General features: G+C 57.0%; 1 long non-coding RNA gene across 12 annotated transcripts in view; it reads left to right on the top strand.

Annotated features, from left to right (window-relative positions):
* LOC112664878 (uncharacterized) overlaps positions 1 to 23114 on the top strand; it is a 264434-nt gene that overhangs the window by 26493 nt on the left and 214827 nt on the right. For 9 of the 12 annotated variants that reach the window (XR_007403044.1, XR_007403038.1, XR_007403050.1 and 6 more), the window contains one exon: positions 11436 to 11503. This is a non-coding gene — a long non-coding RNA (uncharacterized LOC112664878). Of the gene's footprint in view, positions 1 to 804; positions 1572 to 2564; positions 2748 to 6688; positions 6866 to 7480; positions 11339 to 11435; positions 11504 to 23114 lie in introns of those variants that run through there. The other 3 variants (XR_007403041.1, XR_007403053.1, XR_007403054.1) reach the window with 3 other exon arrangements.

Below are 23114 nucleotides of genomic sequence, written 5' to 3'. Positions count from 1 at the left end.
ACCTGGGCCCTCGTGCCAGGGATGGAGAGGTGTGGTCAGGGGGTGCAGGCAGCAGGTCAGCGTCCCTGACCCTCTGCGGCCTCAACCGCACCCAAGGAGCGCCAGCTTAGGAAACACATTGTGACATGGCACCCCTGGAGCTCAGACTGAAACGGAAACTTCTTGGGGGACTTTTGGCTTTGGAGACATCAGCTAGAATGGCCCAGGGGCTGTGTGAGGTGGCGGGGTTTGGCCACCCCTGATACTGAGACCGGGGCTGCCCCTGGGGTGCTGGCAGGGAGGGGACACCCATGCCACCTGGCTGGCATGTCTTCCCAGAGGGTGGGACCCGGCTGTAGGGCCCCAGCCCAGCACGCCGCTCTGCTGCCTTCTGTGAAGAGACCATTTCTTCATTAGTTTCACACCGCCAGGTGTGAAATGCAAAGAGGACACACTCACCATTCAAATCCTATCCAATTACCAGTTCCGGGGAAGGGCCCTCAGGACTGGGGTGAGGGGTGGTGGCTTTTATTGCCGTTGAGGCAGAGAAGAAGCAAGAGACGAGGGACTGTGAGCCTCTCAAGAACACCCAGGGGCAGCGGCGGGGACCGGCCGGTGGGGTGACCCCAAAGGCTTGGGCCGTCAAGTTGGAAAACTGCAAGGCCCTTGGACAAGAGCTAATGGTGTGGGGGCCGAGGGGGCGAGGACTCGCGCAGAGGGGAGGCCTGCCCGCCCTGTTTCTACACTTGCAAAAGTGCCAGTGAGGCTGGTCTCGGACAAAAGAGAACCGGATATTAGGTATCTCAAGTTGGATTTTCTGATGACCCGGCTCCCCCTAATCTAATCTTTGCAGGCGGAGTGACAAGCTTGCAGATTGCAGGGAAGTGATAGATGGCAGCTATCTCGAGTTCGGTTAGGCCGTTGCTCTGCTCTGAGCGACAGACGTCCCTGTGTTCCCATCAGAAAACAGGAGGGAGATATGTCCCGATTGCCAGGGCCCGAGCTGGGTGGACCAGACCCTCCCGGTGCCCACCCGACACGGGCGGCGTAACACGGGGATGGAGAGCTGGGAACCCGGCAGGTTTTGCAAGGGCCGGGTCTGGATGGGGAGGGCAGCTGGCCGGACAGGGAGGTTCTGGAGGCCTGTGGACCATGGGGAACTGTGGATCGGACGGAAGGAGAGCAGAGGTAGCAGGGCCAAAGGCAGAGCAGTGCTGGGCTCCCGGGGCCTGGGCCGTGCGCCGCCTGCCTGTCCCAGCCTGTCCCCTGTCCCCTTCTGTCTTCCATGGACCGTGGCTCCCGTACACCCGGGAGGGCGGGAGCCCGAGGACGCCTGCCCACGTCTACAGCGGGCTCCCTCTGCACCCCCCCGGCCTCCCGCCCCCAGACCACTGCCCCCAGAGATTGGTAAAGGCTGGAGGATTCGAAGCAGGAGGGAAGTTTGGGGGAAGCTAGCCTGCAGGATGACTGTTACGTCTGCAGGAACACGAGGGTTTTTACAGAATGGGTGTTGAGTGGGTGGTTCTCTGTCTTCTGCTCTGGACGGAACACAGGAAACGGGCTCAGGCTGCAGCTGACGGGCTGGGTTAGAGGTAAGGAGGGGGCTCTGACAGCGGGGCTGGCTCTGCTTGCCCGGGGGAGCCGTGCGAGCTCCGTGGGGGCCCGTCCCCCCAGGTGGCCTAGGCGCTGCTCGCACCGGGCCCCGTCCCGAGGCTGGTTCCTGTGGCAGGTGCGGGGCGCCTCTGGGAGTCCCTCAGGTTTGAATTCCGGCCCAGTTTTCCTGAGCCAGCCCCAATCTCAGTTTCCCCATCTGTGTATTAACACAACAGTTTCTACCTCGTGGGATTGCTTGCGAGGATCGGGGTGGGGAATAACATATGTAAAAAATGTGTTTTTGGTTCGGAAATACTACGCGGACGCAGCCACCCCAGCGCGCGAGCGCACCCGCCGGCAAGGGGCCCTGGGTTGGGAGGAATGGCGGCCTGTTCCGGGGAGCACCGAGCTCCCCTTTGCACTCACCCACGTCCCCTTTACCTTCCCAAGGCACAGTGGACGTCACCCTTCTGAGTGAGCAACTTGGCAGAGCCCAGGCCCGAGGTGAGGGCCGGGTGGGATCTCCTCCGTTATCTTATCTTCCCCCCTGTGTCCTAATCTTGGTCAGGAAGCAGCTGGGAGGTTAGGGACCCACCCGAGGTGGCCAGCTGAACAACATCACAGTCTGAGGTCGCTCCCGCCTGGGCGCTCACCCAGGACTGACCCTGGCGAGGCGGGGGCCCCTGGGTCCCCCATGGAGGGAGGTTTCATTTACCCCTGGTGGCTCCAGGCCTGGGTGCATGCCCCCCCCTTCCCCCCATCCCTCTGGGCCAGACTGGCCTTTGGCGGGTGGAGCCCTCCTCCGGCTCCAGCCTCTGCTGCGGATCCCAGGGCTGACCTTTGCTGCTGTCAGGGGTTCATCAGCCACCACACAGGGCAGAGGGTGGGTACGAAAGGGGAAAGAGTGGGGAAGTGGCCCAAGTTGAAGAAATCTCTCAGGGCTCTGGTAGCTGGGGAACTAGTTCCTGATTGCCTGTTGAGATAGTGCCAGAAGGCCCTTGGCCTCCGGCTCCCCTTCCACCCCGCGGAGGGCAGGGTGCCCCTGACTCAGCTCTTTCTTCAGGGAATGACCATGGCCAGGGGTCAAGTGCATTTCCCAGCTGGTCTGCACTGGATGCCTCCCACTCAGGGCAAGAGACGAGTGACATACTGCAGCTCGCGGGGTCGGCGCGCAGGTGAGACCCGCCCCAGCGGCCAGGTTGGAGCCCAGCTGGGCTCCCCACAGGGGCCCCGCTCTGGCCCATGCAACCTTGGCAAAGTTCCTAGGCGTTCCTCAGTAAAACAGGTGTCATCACGGCTCCCGGGCAGCTGCGTCTGTCGCTGAGGCTGCAGTAACAACGCAGCGCGACCTGAGTGGCCCAGCCAGCAGAGAGCTACTGTCTTGCGCGTCTGGAGGCTGGAAGTCCACGGTCAAAGTGTCGGCAGGGTCAGTTTCTTCTGGGGCTGCGAGGGCGACTCTCTCCCCTGGCTGCTGGTGGTCTGCGGAGCATGTGTGCCAGGCTCTGCTCCCAGGGTTTTCTGTGTCACCCCAGCAGAGCCCCTCACGGCCCTGCGGCCCGGGCCTGGCTCCCTGTGTGGCCCGTGGCCCTTCCCTCGAGCTGACCACGCACACCCGGGCCAGATGCCGACGCTCAGCCTCCAGGACGGGGCCCTGGGGCTCCTGCTCGGCTCTCGGGTCCCAATCCCTGTCCCCTCCCTGTCCCACTCCAGCTGGACCAGGATTCTGAGTGAAGAGCCTTCCTCTGGCTGAGTCTAGCAGGTGCGGCAGCCTTAGGAACCGGACAGAGAATGACCTGGGCTTTGTCTCCTTGGGATTTGTCTCTGCCCCCAGCTGCCGATCTTACCGCTGCCCTGAGTTGTGATTAGTGCCTGGGAAGGACAGCGGATGATGTCCAGGCCGGGGGTGGGGGTGTTCAGTGGGGCAGGCCTCTGAGACCACTGCTTTCTGGGGCGTGGGAATTACAAAGTGGGCCAAGCAGCCAGTTCACTGAGGAGACAGTCCGAGGCCTCGGCCACGTTGGTCCTCTTCCCTGGGATGGGCTGCGGCCCCACCCTGCCTGGTTCTGGCGGTGGGGGCGGGGGGGACCAAGGGCTTCAGGGCACTTTGGTCTTTTCCTTGTCTTGGCCAGAAATCAAACACTTCTCTGAACTGCTAGGCCTGACCTGCTGACCTCTCACTTGGCAAAGGGGAGGCTGGTTTTCCTTGGAGCAGGAGGGGGGAGGGTAAAGTAGGCCCAGTCAGGCCCGTCTCTGGCCCCTCCCATCTCCCCCCTGCCCCGTCCCTCCCTCTTTCCTCCCTAGACCTGTGCCTTTTCATTTGTAGTTCGTTCTTTCAGCCTCTTTCCTGTCTGTGTTTCCCTGTGCCTCCCAGTCTGTCCCACCCCGTGTCTCTCGGCCTCTGGGGGTGTCTTCTGTGCTCCTTCCCAGGCGAAGGGAGCTGTGCGGACCCCATGGGTGCCATCAGCCATGGAGGAGGGGACGCTGCTGGGACCCTTCTCTCCTTCCCTTGGATGAAGGCCAGCATGAGCCCTCGGGGTGGGGGGAGGAGGGCTCTTCCCCCGTCACAGGCCCACCAGCCAGGACTCAGCCCAGCACTGGGAACAGCCAGCAGCCCCCCAGCACTGGACGCTGGTCCTTTCCTCCTCAGCGGTGCTACTATGCCTTCCAATCTTTCCAGAGCGGAGAGGAAAAACCTATCCTCTATCCTTTTCATATTGAGACAACTTGGATTTTTGTTCTCAGATGGAACAAATTAGTCTAAAAAATTATTATGGCTTTTGTTTCAGCTCTGCTTGCTGTGTAAATATTTTAATCTGAATATCAGAAGGATAATTAGGGTTTGTGTCGGCGGGGCTCTGAAGGACAGCTCCGTTCTATCCCGTGGTGGCGAGTGCTGCACCTTCCAGGCTGCCTTCCCCTCCCTCTGCCTCTGATTTCCATTCTCTTTTCCCGCTTCCCCTGCCCCAATGTAGGGCTCTCTAAGAGGTAGCCCTGGCTTTCTGTGGACAGAAGGCAGCCAACATTCATTGAGATCTTTACACATGCCAGACTCTGCGTCAGACTTCATCCCCATCCTTCCACTGAGAGCTCAGAAACCCCAGGGAGATAGATAGAGAGGATTTGATTGTTCCCATTTTACAGATGGGCAGAGACTTGAGATGTGGAGGGTGACTTGTCACGGGTCACACAGCCAGGGCAGCAGCGACACACTGTCATTGGAAGTCGGAGCAACCGGCAGACAGAGTGGCTGGAGGGTGTGTGTGTGTGTGTGTGTACGCACACGTGGGTGCAGTGTGTGTGTGTGTGCATGCGAGTGCATGTGCACATACCTCTAGTGTGCCCGTGTGTGCGTGCCGATGCACATGGTGGGTGGGGCTGGGCCAGGGGAGGTCACACCGGGGCTGGAGATGTCACAGAAACAAGTTTTGGGACTGGGTATGAAGCACCGAGGACGCCATTGTCCCACAGGCCTGGGGAGACACGGTGGCAATTCTCAATGGGCAAGTGTGAGGTCAGAGGGTGTTTAGGCAAGCTGGCCCTGAGCAGTGTGGAGCGTGCATCTGGGAGAGGCCGTGAGAGGGGAAGTTGGGAGGCCACAGCTAAAGGCCAGGAGAAAGCCTGTGGTGGTTGGCGGCGGGTGGGGAGGCAAGAGGCCTTGGGGGAGGCCGTGGGTGCCCAGGGGGAAGGAGGCAGAGTCTCGGTGCTCAGGTCCCGGGCTAGCCTGCACGTGTGTGCGACTACTCCCTGCCCCAGGTAGAAGGGACCGTATAGACGGAGGAGAGGTGGGCTTTGAACACAAGACTTCAAGGACCAAAGTCCCTAATTCTCTCCATTCAACTGTCCCAAAGCTGAAGGAATGGGAGCGAGTACCCCATCCCTGGAAGTATTCAAGCCTAATCAGATGGCCTCTCGGGGGTTGCTGTGTTAGAGGGTTTTTCTGTCCTGGGAGGGCAGGTGGAGGTGTCTTAGCTTGGGCTGCCCTCCATGGCACGAATTGCTGGCGACTGGGGGGTTCGACGGCAGAAATTCTCACAGCTCTAGAGGCTGAGAGTCCAGATCAAGGTCCGGCAGGGCCAGGTTCTGGTGCGAAGGTGACTAGGGGGGAGCGCTGGTCTCTTCCCTGAGGCCACCGATCCAGTAGCCTCCTAGGAGCCCTGCCTTCAGACGCAGTCACGCGGGGGCCTAGGGCTTCTCGGCTCAGCCTGTCGCAGGGCATTTGCTTCCCTGGTGCCCCTGGCTCGCCCCACCGAGGCCCTGTGCAGGCTGACCCCGGGGCGGGCTCCGAGGGGCAGCGTGGCATGGCCCTGACCTTGCTCACGGTCCCAGGGGGACCCACCTGCATGCGGGCTGGCCTGTGCCTCTGCCACTCCACGCGTCGTCGCCCCGTGGAGGTCACCTTGGCGCCAGCAAGCTGCCGTGGGCGCCCTGGGGCTGCCGCCGGCCCCTCTCGCTAGGCCTGGCCTCCAGCTGACAACTCTCGCCCCTCCGACTAAATGGCGGTTTCCCCCCAAGTGCTTCCCTCTGGCAAAGCTAAATATTAATTATCTCCCTTTATTTCATGATTATTCATGGGCGCCATGTCACCCCATCACACACTGAGAAGGCAGCTGCCTGGCAATCCTGGGGCGCGTCAGAGGCTGTCCTGGCCTGCGGAGCCCGGGCCTGTCTGTGTCCAGGCACCTCTGAGCTGTGCCTGGTGCGTGGGCCCCCACCCCGGGGGGAGCCCACGGGGGAAGGGACGCGGTTTGCCCAGCCAGGAAGCGCAGGGGAGAGGCACTCCCTTAGAGCCAGAGCCGGAGGTAGTTCTCACCTGGGAGACACCTGTCCTGTTCAGGTGCTGACAGGTGGGTGGCCACCCCCAGGGCACGCAGCGCGCTTTGGGCAACTTGCAGGGTCCGAAGATGCGGCCGGATGTGTGTGCAGGGCTAAGTCTACAACTGCACACACGGCAGGAGAGGCCTCGGGCCTGGCCCGGGGTGTGTGTGTGTGTGAATTGGTGTGTCCGGGTGTGTGTATAGGGGGTCTTTTGCACACTGGGGTGATAGAGAGTAAGGGGAAATAGTGAGCTTCGATGGAAGGTCCATTTCTTTGTATCATGCATGTTCTTGGCACACAGGGTTCACCAAATATCCGCTCATTGATTGAGGCACCGCCGACGGGGTGCTGCCGTACCCCTCAGCTCCGGGTGTGCTGTCCCCCAAGGCCGCTGGCATGGAGGGTGCCAGCGTGCAGCGCAGTCTCGAGCGTGGCGGCGGGGCGTGAGGATACATCCCAGCATTCTCATCACTTCCAGGTAGCAGAGTGGGTCCGAGACCGTAATGTGAGGTTATCTTAATCAGAACGACACCAAATAGTGTCCACTGTCCCATCTTTTACTCATTCGTTTATCGGCACGTCCCGTCTTTTAGGGACTTGTCATAGATGCAGATGGAAAACCTTGAGCTTCTCCTCGGCAAACTTCAAAATTCTCGATTGTGGGGGGCTCCTGGGTGGCTCAGTTAGTTGAGTATCTGACTCTTGACTTTGACTCAGGTCACGATCTCGGGGTCCTGAGATCAAGCCCCGTGTTGGGCTTGTAACCTTGGTGAGGAGTCTGCTTGAGATTCTCTCCCTGTCCCTCTGCCCCTTTCTATTCTTTCTCTCAAATAAAGAAATAAAACTTTAAAGTAAAATAAAATAAAATAGGATAAAATCCTCTCTCGGTGTTCCTCCTCTCTCCAAGCCCCTCCTCCGGGCCAGTGACAGGGTGACCAGCTGCTGGCCTCTGATGGGAGCTCAGGCCCGTGTGCCCGCCTGCCTTGTCACATCTGCCACATGGAGGGAGAGGGGTACTGGGGCCCAGGGAGGAGACAGGGAGTTTGGAGAGGGCCAGACCCCCTGTTTGTTCACGGGGACCCCCCTTTTCCAGTGTCATGGAGGATGGGAGAGCCACCGTGGGATGCAGGACACCTGAGCTTCTACCCCGGCCAGCCTTCGCTCATCGGACCCACCTGTGAATGCCCCATGTCTCTCTCTGACCCTTGGTTTCCTCATCTGTGAAATGGAGCTGGTTTGTGAATGGAGGTCCAAGAGGCAGGAGGAAGAGAACAACAGTTTTTTTTTTTTTTTTAAAGATTTTATTTATTCATGAGAGAGAGAGAGAGAGAGAGACAGGCAGAGGGAGAAGTAGGCTCCATGCAGGGAGACCGACGTGGGACTCGATCCTGGACTCCAGGATCACGCCCAGGGCCGAAGGCAGATGCTCACCCGCAAAGCCACCCAGGCGTCCTGAGAACAATAGTTCTCAAGCAACACTTCTAGAAATCTCATTTTTCAAGATGGACGGGAGGATTTTGCTGCTAAAACCGAAGAATAAAGTCTGCCTCAGGGGTTGTAGATGCGGTGATGCCGGTGGCATCGCCTGAGCCCCACCTTGTGTGCTTGTGGGAGGCTCGGCCCCTCCCAGGCATGTCTGGGGACCCTAGGGAGCGAGGCCTCCCCATGCCACGCCGCTCGCCCCTGGTCACCTCCGCCAGGTTGCCATGAAGAGCCTTCCTCCGGGTGGCCTCTGACCAGCGGGTCACCGTGTCCACTGGCCCCGCTCCTTCAGTCTGCCGGGCTCCAGCAGTGACACAGCCCTCCCGGTGTCCCCCAGGCTGCCACGTTCCCCTGGCCTCACCGATGCCAGGGCTGCTGTCACCCTCCGCAGGTGTCCTCCCCCCCCTCCCCTGTCCCTGCTGCTGGCAAACAGACCCTTGAGTCTCTCTTCTATAAATGTTTGAAACTATGGCAAACTACTCATCACATCAAAATTTGCCATCCTCACCATTTTTTTTATTTTTTTATTTTTTATTTTTTTAATTTTTATTTTATGATAGTCACAGAGAGAGAGAGAGAGGCAGAGACACAGGCAGAGGGAGAAGCAGGCTCCATGCACCGGGAGCCCGACGTGGGATTCGATCCCGGGTCTCCAGGATCGCGCCCTGGGCCAAAGGCAGGCGCCAAACCGCTGCGCCACCCAGGGATCCCCATCCTCACCATTTTTAAGCGTGCGGATCAGTGGCAACTAAGTTTCTCTTCCACAGTCTTTGATACCTGCTGCTTGCTACCCTGACAGTGCTGCGTCCTCCGCGAGGTTGAACAAAACCGCAGCTGCGGCCGAAGGCGTCTGTGCCTCCACCTGCGGTGCCCCTGTCCCCGGGGCCGGGTCTCGGGGACGCGGCCGGAGCCCCCTCCCGCTGAAGCTCCGGAGTCGGCCCAGCGTGGAATCCTCCCCTCGCAGGAGCTCCGGGACTTCGGACAAGTGTCTTTGGTTTTCTTGTCCCTGGAGTAGAAATAGCGAGCCTCGCCCTGGGGAGAGAGGAGAGATGAGACAGGAGCGCCCAGGCAGCGCCCACGGGCCCGGGAAAGGGGCCGCCCCGGGCGCTCACGAGCAGCTTCGTCCCCGAGCAGGAAGCGCCGCACGGGCCGGATCCTGTTAGAGCAGGTTAAGAAAAATAAATAAAAAAATAAAGTCGCTCCAGCAGGAAGAGACTGACTGGGTGGAAACCAGCCGGGCCTGCAGCCGATTGCTGACCTCCTGCTCCGCGAAGTCGATGCGGACTCTCTGTTTCCTCTCTGTGCTTTCACCTAATAGGAAAGTCCCTGCAGGTGTGAACTGGGACTCACAAAGAAGCTCGGGAGATAGCAGCCCTAGAAAAATAATTCCACCTATAAACACCTGTGTTAACAAGCGCTGTATTTGTACAGCTATTTTCTTTTTCAAATACTGTTTACATACACCTATTCTCTTACCTGGCTCAGGTGTGGGTTGCATGGCATCTGGGGACCCACTGGCCGGGGGCCAGCCTGCCCTCCTGGGGCCCCCGTCGTGGCCCCCTTGTTCCCGAGGCCAGGGGGCAGGGGGCTGACCGCCTGGAGCTCAGCCAGGTCCTGATGAGCTGAGGACTGAGACCTCTGTGGGGCAGGAGGGACTGGGGGAGGGGAACAAGGAGGGGGGGAGCCCTTAGGGGACAGTGACCCCAGCTGGATGAAAGAGGACACCTGCTCTGCTCCTGCTGCCCAGGTTGCTTTGCATTTTCACACCAAAAGGAAATTTGAACCCAGCAACCACCTGATTACAAGGCAGGGGTGGGAGATGCCGAAGGCCAACAATGCACAGAGGGCGGGAGGGGGGAGATCCGTTCAATGCAGCTCGGGTCTCTAAGCACTCTAGAATTTGGTTAGAATCCCATTGGGCTCCCGGGAAGCCCTGGGACCTCACCCTGGCACCAGGCCTCAGGCCTCTTGCACGGGAGACTCACCGTCTATCGGATGCCTGATGCTCAGGCCCTGATGGCCCCGAGTTCCACATGTGAAGGATCTCCCCAGCAGTGGGATGCCGGGGTGGGATAGCCAAACATCTCTGCAATTTACTGACTATAAACCTTTTATCTAGAAGAGCTGTGCGTTTGCAGAAAAGATCCACCCCCCCCCAGCAGGTGGCAAAGCTACAGTGCTTTCGCCCCAACCTGGCACCCGTGTCTGCTCATCACTGCCAACTGACCTCCACGGGTTATCGGGATTCCACTAGTGTTCCCAGGGACCTTCTTCTGCCCCAGGATTTTCTCCAGGACCCCTCCTTCCATTTGGTTTCCTGTCCCTGTGGCCTCCTCCGGCCTGTGACGGTTTCTCAGACTCTTCTTGTTTTGGATGACCTTGATTGAGGTCAGGTAGTTTGTAGAACGCGCCTCACGTTGAGCTTGTCTGATGTTTTTCTCATGGTTGGACTGGGGTTAAGGGTTTGGAGGGAAGACCACAGAGGTGACGTGTCATTTCATGACATCATGGGAAGTGAACACCCCCATCAGGTACTTTATGCTGACTTTCTTTTTTTAAAGATTTTACTTATTTAGTCATGAGACACAAACAGAGAGAGGGAGAGACACAGACAGAGGGAGAAGCAGGCTCCATGCAGGGAGCCCGATGTGGGACTCGATCCCAGGACCCCAGGGTCACGGCCTGAGCCCAAGGCAGACGCTCAACCCCTGAGCCACCTGGGCGGCCCTACTTTCTGCTATTGACGTGGCCCTGAGCACCTGGCAGAGGCAGGGTCTGCTGCGGTCTCTGCCGTGAAGTCACCCCACGTGCTTCCATGCCGTCCTCTTAGGAGACAAGTCACAGGCAGCCCACGGGCACGGCAGGAGACCAGTTCCCTTGGCCTCTTGGGGGCTGGTACTGACATAAATGATCTAGCATCCTCCCCGTTGTTTATTCACTCAGTCATTTCTTTACGTGGCTGATGTAGATATTTATTTATTTATTTATGATCTTTATTTTCAACTTTGGGCTGCATTGCTTATTTTGCTGCTCACGTGCATCCAGCTCTGGTCCCCCCAGAGCCCCTTCGCGTTGGCTCCTGCGTCCAGGACACACTCCCGTCTACTCGGTTTTGGGGCACTTCCTTGCCTAAGAAGAAAGGTCCTGCCTGACTTGACACCTGCTGGCTTCTGCTTTAGGCACTTTATTTGCATGCTCACTGTTTAATAATAGCCACTCATTTCTCTCCTTCACACACTCTCTCTCTTCCTCTCCGGCCTGCCGTTTTCGCTCCTGTCCTAAGAGTGGCGTCACGGGGTAGTGAAAGGAGCAGGGACACGGAGGCAGGTGGCCGGGTTGTCCCCAAGTTCCGCTCCGCACCAGCTGTGTGTGACCTCGAACAGCAGCCTCCAGCCTCTGATCTGTGAGATGGAGACAACACTGCGTCGCTCAAAGGCCGGCTGCGAGCGCTTGGGAGCGGTGCACGCAGGTGCCTGGCACACGGGAGGGACCCATAGAGTGGCAGCTTTGCCATTCCCATCCCTGGCTCCATCACTAAGTGACCATGTGATCTTTCTGATTCTTAGGGACTCCGTTTTCTGGCCTGTGAAGTTGGGACCAGCCCGATGGCCTCGAAGATTGCAAGTGGGCTCAGGTACCGCTGGCTGTTGGGGACGAAGGGTGGGGGAGAGAACAAGAGAGGTGCTGGCAGCTGTGCCAGCAGGAACTCCGCAGCCCCAGCCTCAGATCCGAATGAGCTCTGCGACCTGGCGAGCAGAGAAGAGGGCTTTTGCACTAAACTTTATACTGAAAATATGACCCGCGTGTCTGGGCGGAGCGCCCCATGTGATGGGCATTTACTCCAGCGGGTGCTGGAGATCATAAGGTAGTCCCACCTGATGGGATGGGAGGTCGGTCTGCTCTCACTGGAGAGCACGTTTCATACATTCTTAGATATCGGGTCTCTCGGCCTGGTGCGTCCTTCTCTACCCACAGTGGTATTTGTCAGCTTCTGTCGAAAAGTGGGATTTGGGTTGGGGTATGAGGTTGGGTTTCTGGTGTGACTTTCCGAGGTTACAGGTGTTGAAACCGGGGCCGGGCCTGGCTGTAGGTGGGGTGTGGCTGTTCACTGAGCTTCCTGTGGGCCTCCACCAGCGATGTGGGGGGGGCCAGTTGAGCAGAGCAGAAAAGGGGGAGGATTGGGAGGGCGCGCTCTGGAAATGGTGCTGGGGCAGGGCTGCGGGGAGCAGGGCAGGAGCCCACGGCTCGTCTGGTTTAGCGCCGGGGGAGCGGGGGCTGCAGGGAGGGCTGCCTAGAGCAAGCCTGGGTTTCAGTCCCAGAGGAAGGAGGCTAAGGGCCTCCTCACCCTAACTAGGTCACCAGTCAGCGGGAGCCCTTGGGTCAAGGCGGTGGGTGTCCCAGGGGTCAGGGCTGGCAGGGGAGTGAGTGAAGAAGAAGGGGAGTCTAGGTGGGAGCCATGGTGACGATGGGCCCCGGAGAGTGAAGGAGCGCTCAGAGGTCAAGGGAGTGTGTGGCAGCAAGGATGGGGTCCAAGGGGACGGGTCTGCTGGTCTCCCTTCGGCACAAACAACGGCGTGAATTACTGTGTAGGCATCTTCCCACGTGTGTGTAAGGACGCGTCTACTAGGATGTTTGAGGAGGCGGCGTTTGCAATGGGATAAAAATCAAGACACTGAAGATGTCCATTCGCAGGGGATTATACAATGGGATACCCTGGGCGTCTTGAAAAGAATAAAACAGGCCTGTAGGAATCGGTGTGGAAACACTGAAAACACACACTGCAGAGTGAGAAAAACCAAGTGCAGAGCAGTGAGTAAATTATGTAACCACCCGGATAAAAGTGAACCTACAAACGGTGCTGGGATATTGTGTCGATTAGGATGGGCCTCCCTGCAAGGAACAGAAAATCCAACGACCACTGGTTTAAAAAAATAATAAATAAGGTGTTTTTTTTTTTTTTTCTCATATAACTCCACCTCTGGAGGGAAGCTCTTGCTTCTTACCAAGGTTTTCAGGGACCTGGGTTCTTTCTTTCCTGGGCCACCTCCGTGGAACATGGTGGCTTTTGAATCCTTAGGTTTACTTCCTCACGGTCGGTCCTAAAGTGGCTGCTATAGCTGCACACATCACATCCAAGTACAAGGAATGAGGAAAGGGACTGGTCTGTGTCAGATGCAATTGTCTTTTTTTTTTTTTTTTTTTAATTTGGTAATTGAGAGCTTTCCAGATGCCACCTGGCCCCGCCTTCCCCTGCCATGGGCCAACTCACCCGCACATCTTGTTCACATGCCCATGTCCGGTTGCAGGGAAGGATGGCAAAGTAGGTGAAGTGTTTGCCCTTTGTGAAAAGGGGGGCTCTCGATAGTAACTGCATCCTGGGGAGCAGGCTGTGGGATCAGAGAGGGGAGGGCAGGCTCCTCTTTCATTATATATCCTCTCAAGCTCCGACTTGTTTGTTACCATGTGTATATATGGATTTTTCAATGATAATTAAAATCAAGCTAAAGCATCATGAAATGCAGGGAATGCAATATGCCTGACTGAGAGAGTTGGTGCAGGAGGCAGTCGGGAAGAGCTCCGAGGCTTCTGTCGGGGGGGGGGGGGGGGCACGGCCACTGGCCATCGCTGGGGCTCCTGTGGCCGAGGCCTGGGTGAGCGGGCTGCTGCTGCTGCTGGGAGGCGGGCCCCTGTGCCGGGCACCTAAGGGGGTGGAGGACAGGGGTGGGTCTCACCAGGTCAGTGCCAGCAGCGGGGAGAGAAGGGAGGCAGGGGCAGGGGACTGGGAGAGCTGGATCCCCTCATCTTCCAAACATTGAGTTGGTGGATGTTCATGATAAGATTTATTCATTTATTTGAGAGAGAGAGAGACAGAGACAGAGAGAGAGAGAAGCAGACACTCTGCTGAGCACGGCCCACCCCCCTCCTCCCCGCCACGTGAGGCTTGATCCCATGACCCCGAGATCATGATCTGAGCCAAAATCAAGAGTTGGATGATCAACCGACGGAGCCGCCCAGGCGCCGCTGGACACTAGGTCCTGGGGAAAATCCCTCCCTGCCCTGCCACAGACAGTGATGTCTGTTTCTAATTCTGCTCCCCAGCTGGACGACGACATGACCTGAAGCAGGAATGGGAAGATGAGCGGAGTCTGCCCGCTCCTGGGGTGGAACTGGAAGAGAGGGGAAGGACCATGTGGTTTTGCTTTTCCTTGAGGGTGATCTCACTTCCGGCGGGCAGGGGGCATGTGGGCCACTGCGCCTGTGGATGAGGTCCAGAGAGAAGCGGAGGCCAACGGCCCAGTTAGGGCTCGCTTCGTCTTGTCCTGCCTGACGAGTGATCTGCCCTGTGGAGCGACATGTGTCAACTCAGGCCAGGACTTCTGTGCGGCCCAGCGCATGGAAGACTCTGACCTTGACCTGGCTTTATTTTATTTATTTATTTATTTTTAAGATTTTATTTATTCATTCATGAGAGACACACAGAGAGAGGCAGAGATACAGGCCGAGGGAGAAGCAGGCTCCACTCAGGGAGCCGGACGTGGGACTCCATCCCGGGTCTCCAGGATCACGCCCTGGGCTGAAGGCGGCGCTCAACCTCTGGGCCACCCAGGGATCCCAAAAGCAACCCTTTCTCCCAGTTTCCAGGTGTGATTTCTAGACGCTTCTGGTCTTGGCTCTACCGAGGCCTTGACCAAAACCTCAGCTGCCCCAGTTGTCAAATGAAGTCGTGTGACAAACCGGAAGATGGCTTGGGGCTTCGGGGCGATTCCTCACCGTGTCTCTTCGCTCACCCTGTGGCTCTGGAGCTGAGCTAGCCTTATAAACACTCCTGTGAAGAGCACCTCTCTGCTCCTGGGTGTTCCAGACTTCAAGGGCACTTCACTGCGGCGGGTGGCGGGGGGATGCCGAGAGCTCGGGGAGATCAAAGCAAATTAGGGGGAAGCAAACATGCGGAAAGCTCCTCGAGCCCAAGCAGAAGTGGACCCAAGCAACAGTGTCTGCTGTGAAATGCGAGGCTCCATCGCCTTCTGGGCTCTGTCTCTTTGCTGCTCCCAGGGGTGGCCTCCTTTTGCAGATGAGGCCGTGGGGCTCGGCCAGCTTGGGGACGTTGGGGTGATGCTCTAGAGGGCACGTGACGGCGGAGAAGAGAGCTGCTCCTGTCCGGTGAGAGTGAGGGGCATTGGCTCCTGGGAGGTTCCGCTGGATCCCAGCTGGGCCCCTCATACCCCAAAAAGGAAAGCGAGTGAATCAAAGATCTAGGGTGGGCTCCCTCCTGCCTGTCTACCTGTGGGCTCTAGTCGTACGCCAGCAAAGGTCTAACAACTGACCACAGAAAAAAAAAAAAAAGCCCATGTTTGACCACTTTTGTGGCGTAAGTACCACCCTGCGGATTCCAAGCTGCCAACGAGACCGAATGCACATTTGGGAAGCGATGGTCGCACGTGGCTCAGCAGTCTGGTGATGGCTGGCTCTAGCGGGTCACTGACTTCAGGGGTCCCCCTCGTACCCCTTGGTGAAGGCCCCCATTATTCGGGGGGAGCAAAGAGTGGGCAGTCCCGGGGGGCCCGGAGACACGGGAACACAGGCAGCCGGGCCTGAGGGGTCTCGCCCCGAGGAGGAGGCACTGAGGTCACCCTAAGGTAGAAGGTGGTCTAAAGTCACATGCGGTGACTGTTCTCCAGAAGGCTTGGTGTTAGGGCGCCACCCTAACCACTTCCTAGCCAGCCCGGTGACCTCAAGGACTGGGTAAGTAGCTGCCCATTCAAGACTTGCATTCGCGCTGTGAATAAGCTCATGCACTGGCCGCGTCCCAGGGGGCGATGCCCTTCCCCCAGGAGGCCAGAGAGGGGAGGGGGGTGTGCTGACCTCCTGAGGGCTGGGGCGCCCCCTGGGCTCCTGGCCTACATGGAGTCGTTGCCTGATGCCCGCATCCCTACTGGAAGCTCCCCCTCCCTTCCCTTTCCTTCCCTTCTCCCACACCGAGGAAGGGGCTGGCGTCCCAGGGCTTACAGAGGACGTCCCAGGGTTGCACCTGGAGGACCAGCCCCTCCCACCACAGGTGCGTCCACTGCCTGGGGGAGGATGCTGAGGGTACAGGAACTCAGCTGGACTTGGATCCCACCATTGCCACTTCTGAGCTCTGTGACATCAGGCCCGTTACTTTACCTCTCTGGGCCTCAGGGTCCTGTCCGTGGCTGTGAAGCACACTGTTGTCATTTTGACTGACACCGATTGTGAGAAGGAAGGAGGCACATTTGTCAGTGTGAGATGAGATCGCGGAAATGCCCCAGGCCCGGGTGGGCACACGGCCTCTCAAATCCTAGTGCCGAGCGCGAGCGCCGGGGTGCATGGCTCAGGGCACTTGTCATTTCATCCTCGTAAAACCCTCCAGTTCTCAGGAGCCTGCCCTCCAGGTGATCCGGCTGGGGCCGAGGGCCATGCTACCTGAGTGGTTGTCCGCTCTCAGCTGTGAGGCCACCCGCGAGGCCCTGCCACCTCCTGTCCTGTCTTTCCTCTCTTTCTGCCGTGTTCGAGGAACTCGGCTCAAGAACCCCTGCCACAGTCCTGAGTTGGCCCTTTCTTCCAGGAGGGAGACCCGGATGGAGGCTGGGCATGGAGAGGCAGCAGGGTGACAGCAGGTGTACAGGGCTTTTTGTCTGCTTCTTGCTTCTTGCTAACATTCACGGGGAGCTGCACTGCGGGACGTTTGCCGCCCGCCCTGAGGGCTGGCAGTGGCCTGGCTGGAGAGGAGGAGGACGGCAGGGAGGAGGAGGAGCAGGAGGCTGGAGAGGAGGAGAGGAGCGAGGAGCCTGAGCATGCAGTTCCTGAAGGTGCTTTAGAAAGTGGCGCTTTCTCCCCTGGAGCTTCCTTTGGGCTGAGGAGTTCCTGAGACATTTGCAATGTAAAGGGCGGCCATCCTCCATGACGCAGGGGACCAGATACCATCGGAACAAGAGTATATTTAGAAGACAGGAAACAAGCCCTCCAGCCTGCCCTTGCCTTCACCGCAGGCGCTTTCGGCTTGCGAGCGCCCCAGAGTTGACAGAGAGGCTGCAGGGCCAAGTGAGAGGAAATGGCTAGGGCCTTCTAGCTAATGCATCCTTTTTCCTCTCTCTCTCTCTCTCTCTCTCTCTCTGTGTGTGTGTCTCTCTCTGTTTCTATGCCCACAGGCTCTGCCGGGGTTGTCCCAATGTGACGGGGAGAAATTGCTAGGAACTGAGTCATTTTGCTGGATTTCTTCAGCTGAGTCCGTGATTAGTAAACCTGGTTCGAGAATGGGAAAACGCACAGGGCTATTTTCAAATGTTCTCAGCACTGACGTCCCTAATTCCTAGAACAGACACCAATTGCTTTTCTGCCTTCGAGTGTAGACAAACACCTAGCAGCTGCATGACCTTTGGGAACGTAGACTTGCCAAGGGCCGGGGTGCTCATCTGTAAAATAGGGCTGATATCACCTACCTTGGAGGATGAAGGACGGGACGACCTCGCGCGCAGGTCCTCCCCACCCCCGCTCCGGGTGCAGGGCCTCTGGTCACCGCGTGGGGTCAGACGGACCGTTCCAGGACCAGCGTGGGCCCCGGCTGAGCTCCCCGAGTGTGCCACGCAGGTGTGTGTATCAGTTTACAGCCCACCTTGAATCAGCTGTTGGAGGAACCAGACCAAAACTTACACTTAAATCATCAGCCAAGGGAGACTTGCCAACTTCTTTCAATAAATAAAGCATTTGCGGGGGCACCTGGGTGGCTCAGCAGTTGAGCATCTGCCTGTGACTCAGGGCGTGATCCCGGGGTCCCGGGATCGAGTCCCACATCGGCCTCCCCGCAGGGAGCCTGCTTCTCCCTCTGCCTGTGTCTCTGCCTCTCTCTCCCTGTGTCTCTCATGAATAAATAAATAAAATCTTAAAAAAAAAAAAAAGCATTTTCCAAGCCTCTCTGTGCTAGCCCAGGGAAGGCCGCCAGAGGCGGACACCGGAATGAGGACGGTGCAGTGATGAGTGGGAGGCAGGTGCGGGGCCACCGGACTCGGCCTGGGGACTTTGAGGATGGCCTCTCTGCAGCTTCACTGTCCATTCCTGAAAGTTCGAGGATGCCTGGGATGCGGTGGTGTGAGCAAAACAGGGCCAGCTGATGAGGGAGTGTGCATAGGTATGCCGGGGCCAACGCGGTCTCTTAGGATAAGCCGTGGGCGATATACGACGGTCCAAGAGAAACCTGTGCACGTGTCTAATGAAAATACCAGTTACTGTCAGGCTAATAGCCACTGAGCGCTGGACCCTGTGCTCAGAGCAACGTGGTGTCAGGACCGTCGCAGTCTCCAGTTTACAGAAGGGACTCAGACACATGCTCAGGGTTTCCAGTGGGGAGAGGGCAGGGCTGGGGTTTGAACAGAGGTGGCGTCAGCCTCTGTGGGAAAGGCCAACAGGGCGCTCACCGGGGCAGCGTGTGCACAGACAGCGGGCTTGACCTCGCCTTGGAATGCTCTGTGTGCTTAGCAAAAGTCCTTGCTAAAGAACGCGAGCGGATTTAGTGCTCCTCTGCAACATAGTTCAACGGGTCACATTACACGAATTTACATTAGGTGTGAAGTAGAATGCACAATCAGCGGCAGTCCCTCCTGCATTATTGCCGGCTTAGTTAATTTGCAGCCCGACAGCTTTCTTGCCAGACGGACGGTCAGAGTTGAGCTCAAATTAATCAGTGGAGCTACTGGTTAGCATTTTCCATAAGTTCAGAGAGTGGTGATGTGGAAGCTGTGTTTAGAAGGATCGCCGGTGAGTCTGGACCCCGGGGCACTGGCGTTTGGATTATTCTTGAATGACCTGGAAAAGTCCCGGTGCGATAGTCTGAATGCAGCTGAAGCGCAGCATCTCGGGCTCGGGAGGCCGGTGTGCTGGCGAGGGGGGCTCCCCGCGCCCCTGCAGCGCTGACCTGCGCCTCTCAGAGCAGCTCAGAGTCTCGTGTGTGAAGTCAGGAAAAGCATGTTTCTCCGTTAAGAGAAAACAAAAAAACCCAGCACAGAAAGACAGCCATCTGCTCGGGTGATGACGAGGGTCACCAGAGTGACGGTTCTCAGCCGGGGAGGAGCCATCGTGCTGGCTCAGGGTGCCGTGATCGTGGGTGACAGCGGGGACGGTGCACGTTCTCATGTGCACGGAGGCCCGGGTGTACGTGGTGTGTGGGCCGCCCGCGGCCTCTGTCCAGCCGCTGGCCTCTCCGGGAAGGAGGGAGGCGCTGGCGTCGGAGGTCCCTTCCTGGCTCCGGCCTCAGGCTTGGCTTCCTGCTGTGCCCTCCGGCCCAGTGTGGGTCCTGGAGCCCAGGGGCACTCTGAGCTCCCTGGGGGACCAGTCAGGACCCACAAGCCCGTCCTTCTGTGTTGCTGTTTGTCTGGAACCCGACCGGGCGCTCCACATTTGGTAGTGCTGGGTGATGATGGAGAGTGCCCCCCAAATTCTAGCTGTGTGGCCTTGGGCAAGTCATGTCACTTCTTAGACCCTTAATCCCATGGGAATAATCATATTAATGTCTACCATGACTACCAGCGCGGGGAGAAGTGAACTACGTGAGACGTTTATGGAGTGTGCCCAGCACCGCACCCGGCCTACGGAGGGTATTTGATAGACAGAAACTATTATTAATAAAACAGAGCAGTTTGGGAGAGCAGATTTGGCTTCTTTAAGAGAACTGTCTTGGAGAGATTTTTAAATCCTACTGTACAGCTAAAGAGACAACTAAATTCCTGTTTACATATAAACCTAAACCCTCTTATTCTAACTGCCGCCACCTTAAAAGACATATATTTATGCTTTCGGTTTTAACTGTTCATATGTTTAAAAGCGGCACGCACTTCCAGAGTGATTATGCTAATGTACATAAGGAGTTTAACAATTGCAGTGACTGCACTAACCATCTATTTGAACTACATTGTGCAAATAAGATGTTATCTTAAATAAGCTCCTAATATAACTCAGTAATCACTATAATGCTTTTGGGTGAAATTGTGGTGTTATTACTGAATTTAGCCACGAGCCTCAAATTCCGAACCTTTGAGCGAACACCAGAAGTGCCCAGTTGCCATGTTCCTGAGAACACGGGATGTGGTTGTCCCCGCCGGCTGGGGAGGGCCGGGTCCGGCTGGCATCGTGCGTGATGCCCGGGGCCCGACACCCACAGCAGAAGGTGAGCCGCTGTGAGGGATCGCACCTGCCAGAGGTAGAGCCGCCTCTCTACCTCATCAAAGCCTCATCAAAAAGAGGAAAAGCAACTGCAGAAACAGCACAGTGTGTACATTCCTGTGACAGCAGAGACGGGAGCCGGGCTCGGCTGGGCTCACCAAGTGGAATGCAGACCGGCTCCCGGGCCCCACCTGCCTTGCCCTCGATGCTCTCGATGCTCTCCAGGAGGGTGAGATGGGGCTGTGGGAACTTCTGGGGCAGCTGGATTTCTTTGCCTCGCTCCGGGCTGAAAGAAGCGCTCAAGTCCTGAAGGTGAAACTATCAATTTATTCTCACATCTCATTAAGGAGACAGGAAAATAGAACCTCAAGGTAAAATATGGAGGATTTAAAAAGATAATGACCTTCTTGCCTTTTTAAAATTATAATAGTTGGAAGCGCTTAGCTTAAAAGAAGGAAAAGAGAGCCCTGCTGGGAGAAGGCAAGGGATCACATCAAATGACAGTTCCAGGAGAACTTTGCAAGGCCCTGGGGAGCCGAGGAGTCTGGTGGCAAACGTGACCTGCAAGGCCAAGGTCTGGCCCGGACATTTCAGTGCTGCTCTCGCGGGGTGCAGGTCCCTGCACTCCCCACGGGGGAACAGGAAAAGTGTCTGTTTGTTTGCCTTGACAGGAGAGCCCACCTATGGGAGCCAGTAGCTGAGCCAGGTGAGCGGTCGCTATGGCAGTCGGTCGGGTCACTTAACCTCTCCGGGTCTGAGCGGTCAGTGAGGCGGTTGCTATCCAAGGGACCCGTGTTCGCGGCCTATTCAATGAGGGGCACCACAAGACACTTTCTAAACTGCAAAGTGCTTGTGCACGTAAGGTGGCATTAGAATAGCTGCAGAAGCCAGAGCGGAGAAGACCTTGCACAGGTCACCTGCTTGTCGGGACGTTGGGAGGAAGCTGATACAATATGCAGACCCTCACCCAGCTCTGCGTAATGCTCATTTACCCAGGAGTTGTTATGAACGACCCCACTGTCATGTCCCTGATAAACTTCACGTGGAGAAAGTAGTACTTGCCAGAGTGCTTGCTGCCTGTCACTCGGTTACGGAGCAGAGGGCTTCTAAGTTGGGTCTCCCGTCCCTGAGGCCATGTCCTTTCTTCCTTGCCCTACAAACACCCGGAGTGGCACCCATTTGCCTTCTTTCTTTTCTTTTTTAAATTTTTAAAAAAGATTTCATTTATTTATTCATGAGAGAGGCAGAGACACAGGCAGAGGGAGACGCAGGCTCCATGTAGAGAGCCCGATGTGGGACTTGATCGATCCCAGGACCCCGAGATAACGCCTTGACCCAAAGGCAGACACTCAGCCACTGAGCCACCCAGGCGCCCTGGCTTCTCCTTTGTGATCTTATAGGTGAGCAACTGGGAGTCCAGAGATGGGGTTTTTACATCATGAATGAAAATGGTGCAGGGATTTGGAACCTTGGGGCTTCCCTTTCTTCTAGAATGCAGAGAATTCTGCACGGGCCTCACGGGCTCCTTCCTGTGGTGAGCGACACACTTGAGAGGACACTTCTCCAGAGGACACTTCTGCAGAGGACAATGAGAGCCAGCTGGCTGGCTGGGCCACCCAGGGGCCTGTCAATCTGCATCAGGGGTAGCTTCTGCAGTCTTGAACACTCTGGAAGAACCGCTATCTTCTTTCACGAACTTCTAGAAATTCAAAGAGGCTGGCCGACTTTGGTCTGGAGGTGGTCTTAGGCAGAGGACTTATTTCAATGTCCTAGAATTAAATCACCTGTGATTTAATTTATATGATTGCTGTAAAATTAGGCTTCCGATACCTGTCCTCAGGTAGCGTCCTTGTCATGAGGAGCCTCATTTATATTTTCTCTTGACGGGGCCATCTCTCCTTATCCTCGCCCCAAGGTGCTCACAAATGCAGACTTCATGCTTTAGGGGATTGAGTATTAACTTCCCCATTTTACAGATGAGGATATTGAGGCTTGGTGAGCTTTAAATGACTTTTCAGAGGCTGGAGCTGGTCCCTGAGTCTGATCCAGGAGCCTTTTGTCTTCCAACCCAGTGCTCTTCCACCGAGCGAGTGGGAACTTTATACAGGCTGGAGTTCGATTACGGGGCTTTGGAGAGCAAAGAGCATGTTCTAAAAGGTGGGGGGAGGGACGGAGCACTGGACCCTGTGGCCTCTCATACCTGTTTGCTCTGAGATCTAGGAAAAGGCTGGCTTTCTCATCTGTGAGAAAGCAGTTTGGATGATATTGTGGTCTGATTTTTTTGTAATTTTTTTATTTTTAAAGATTTTATTTATTTATTCATGAGTTAGAGAGAAAGAGAGAGAGAGAGAGAGAGAGAGAGGCAGAGACACAGGCAGAGGGAGAGGCAGGCTCCATGCAGGGAGCCCGACGTGGGACTTGATCCCGGGTCTCCAGGATCTCGCCCCAGGCTGAAGGCAGGCGCTAAACTCACTTTGCCACCCGGGGATCCCTGTGGTCTGATTCGTGTTCTCCAAATGCACACGCTGAAGTCCGAACTCCCACTACCCATGAATGTGACCGTATTCGGAGAGTGAGTTTTTAAAGAGGTGGTTAAGGTGAAACGAGGTCAGATGAATGCATCCTACTCCAGTAAGACTGGGGACCTTACAAGAAGAGGAGATTGGGACACAGACCCCCGCAGAGGGCCGACCATGTGAGGACACAGGGAGAAGATGGCCATCTACGAGCCAAGGAGAGAGACTTTGAAGAAACCAAGCCTGCCGACACCTCGCTCTTGAACTCCCCGGCTTCCAGAACTGTGAGAGAATGGATTTCCGTTGTTTGAACGGCCCAGTCTGTGGCGCTAAAGCTGTGGCAACCCTGGCAAGCTGACACGGACAAGAGGACTCCATACACAGACGGGAAGACTAGCGCAGAGAAACGTTCCATGCTGCTGCCTACCGCTGACCCCGGGACGCTCTGTGGTTGTGGTTAGCTGGCGGTGCACAGATGAGACTGGTCCCCAGAGGCTCCTGGAGCCTGAGGTCTATGGAGGTGGCATTTATGGGCACAGGAGGCCCCGTCGCTGGGCC

Source organism: Canis lupus, chromosome 17 (genome assembly GCF_003254725.2).
Source record: "Canis lupus dingo isolate Sandy chromosome 17, ASM325472v2, whole genome shotgun sequence".
Taxonomy (NCBI): domain Eukaryota; kingdom Metazoa; phylum Chordata; class Mammalia; order Carnivora; family Canidae; genus Canis; species Canis lupus.
Note: the sequence above shows the minus strand (reverse complement) of the source record. Positions and strands in the feature narration are given on the sequence as shown.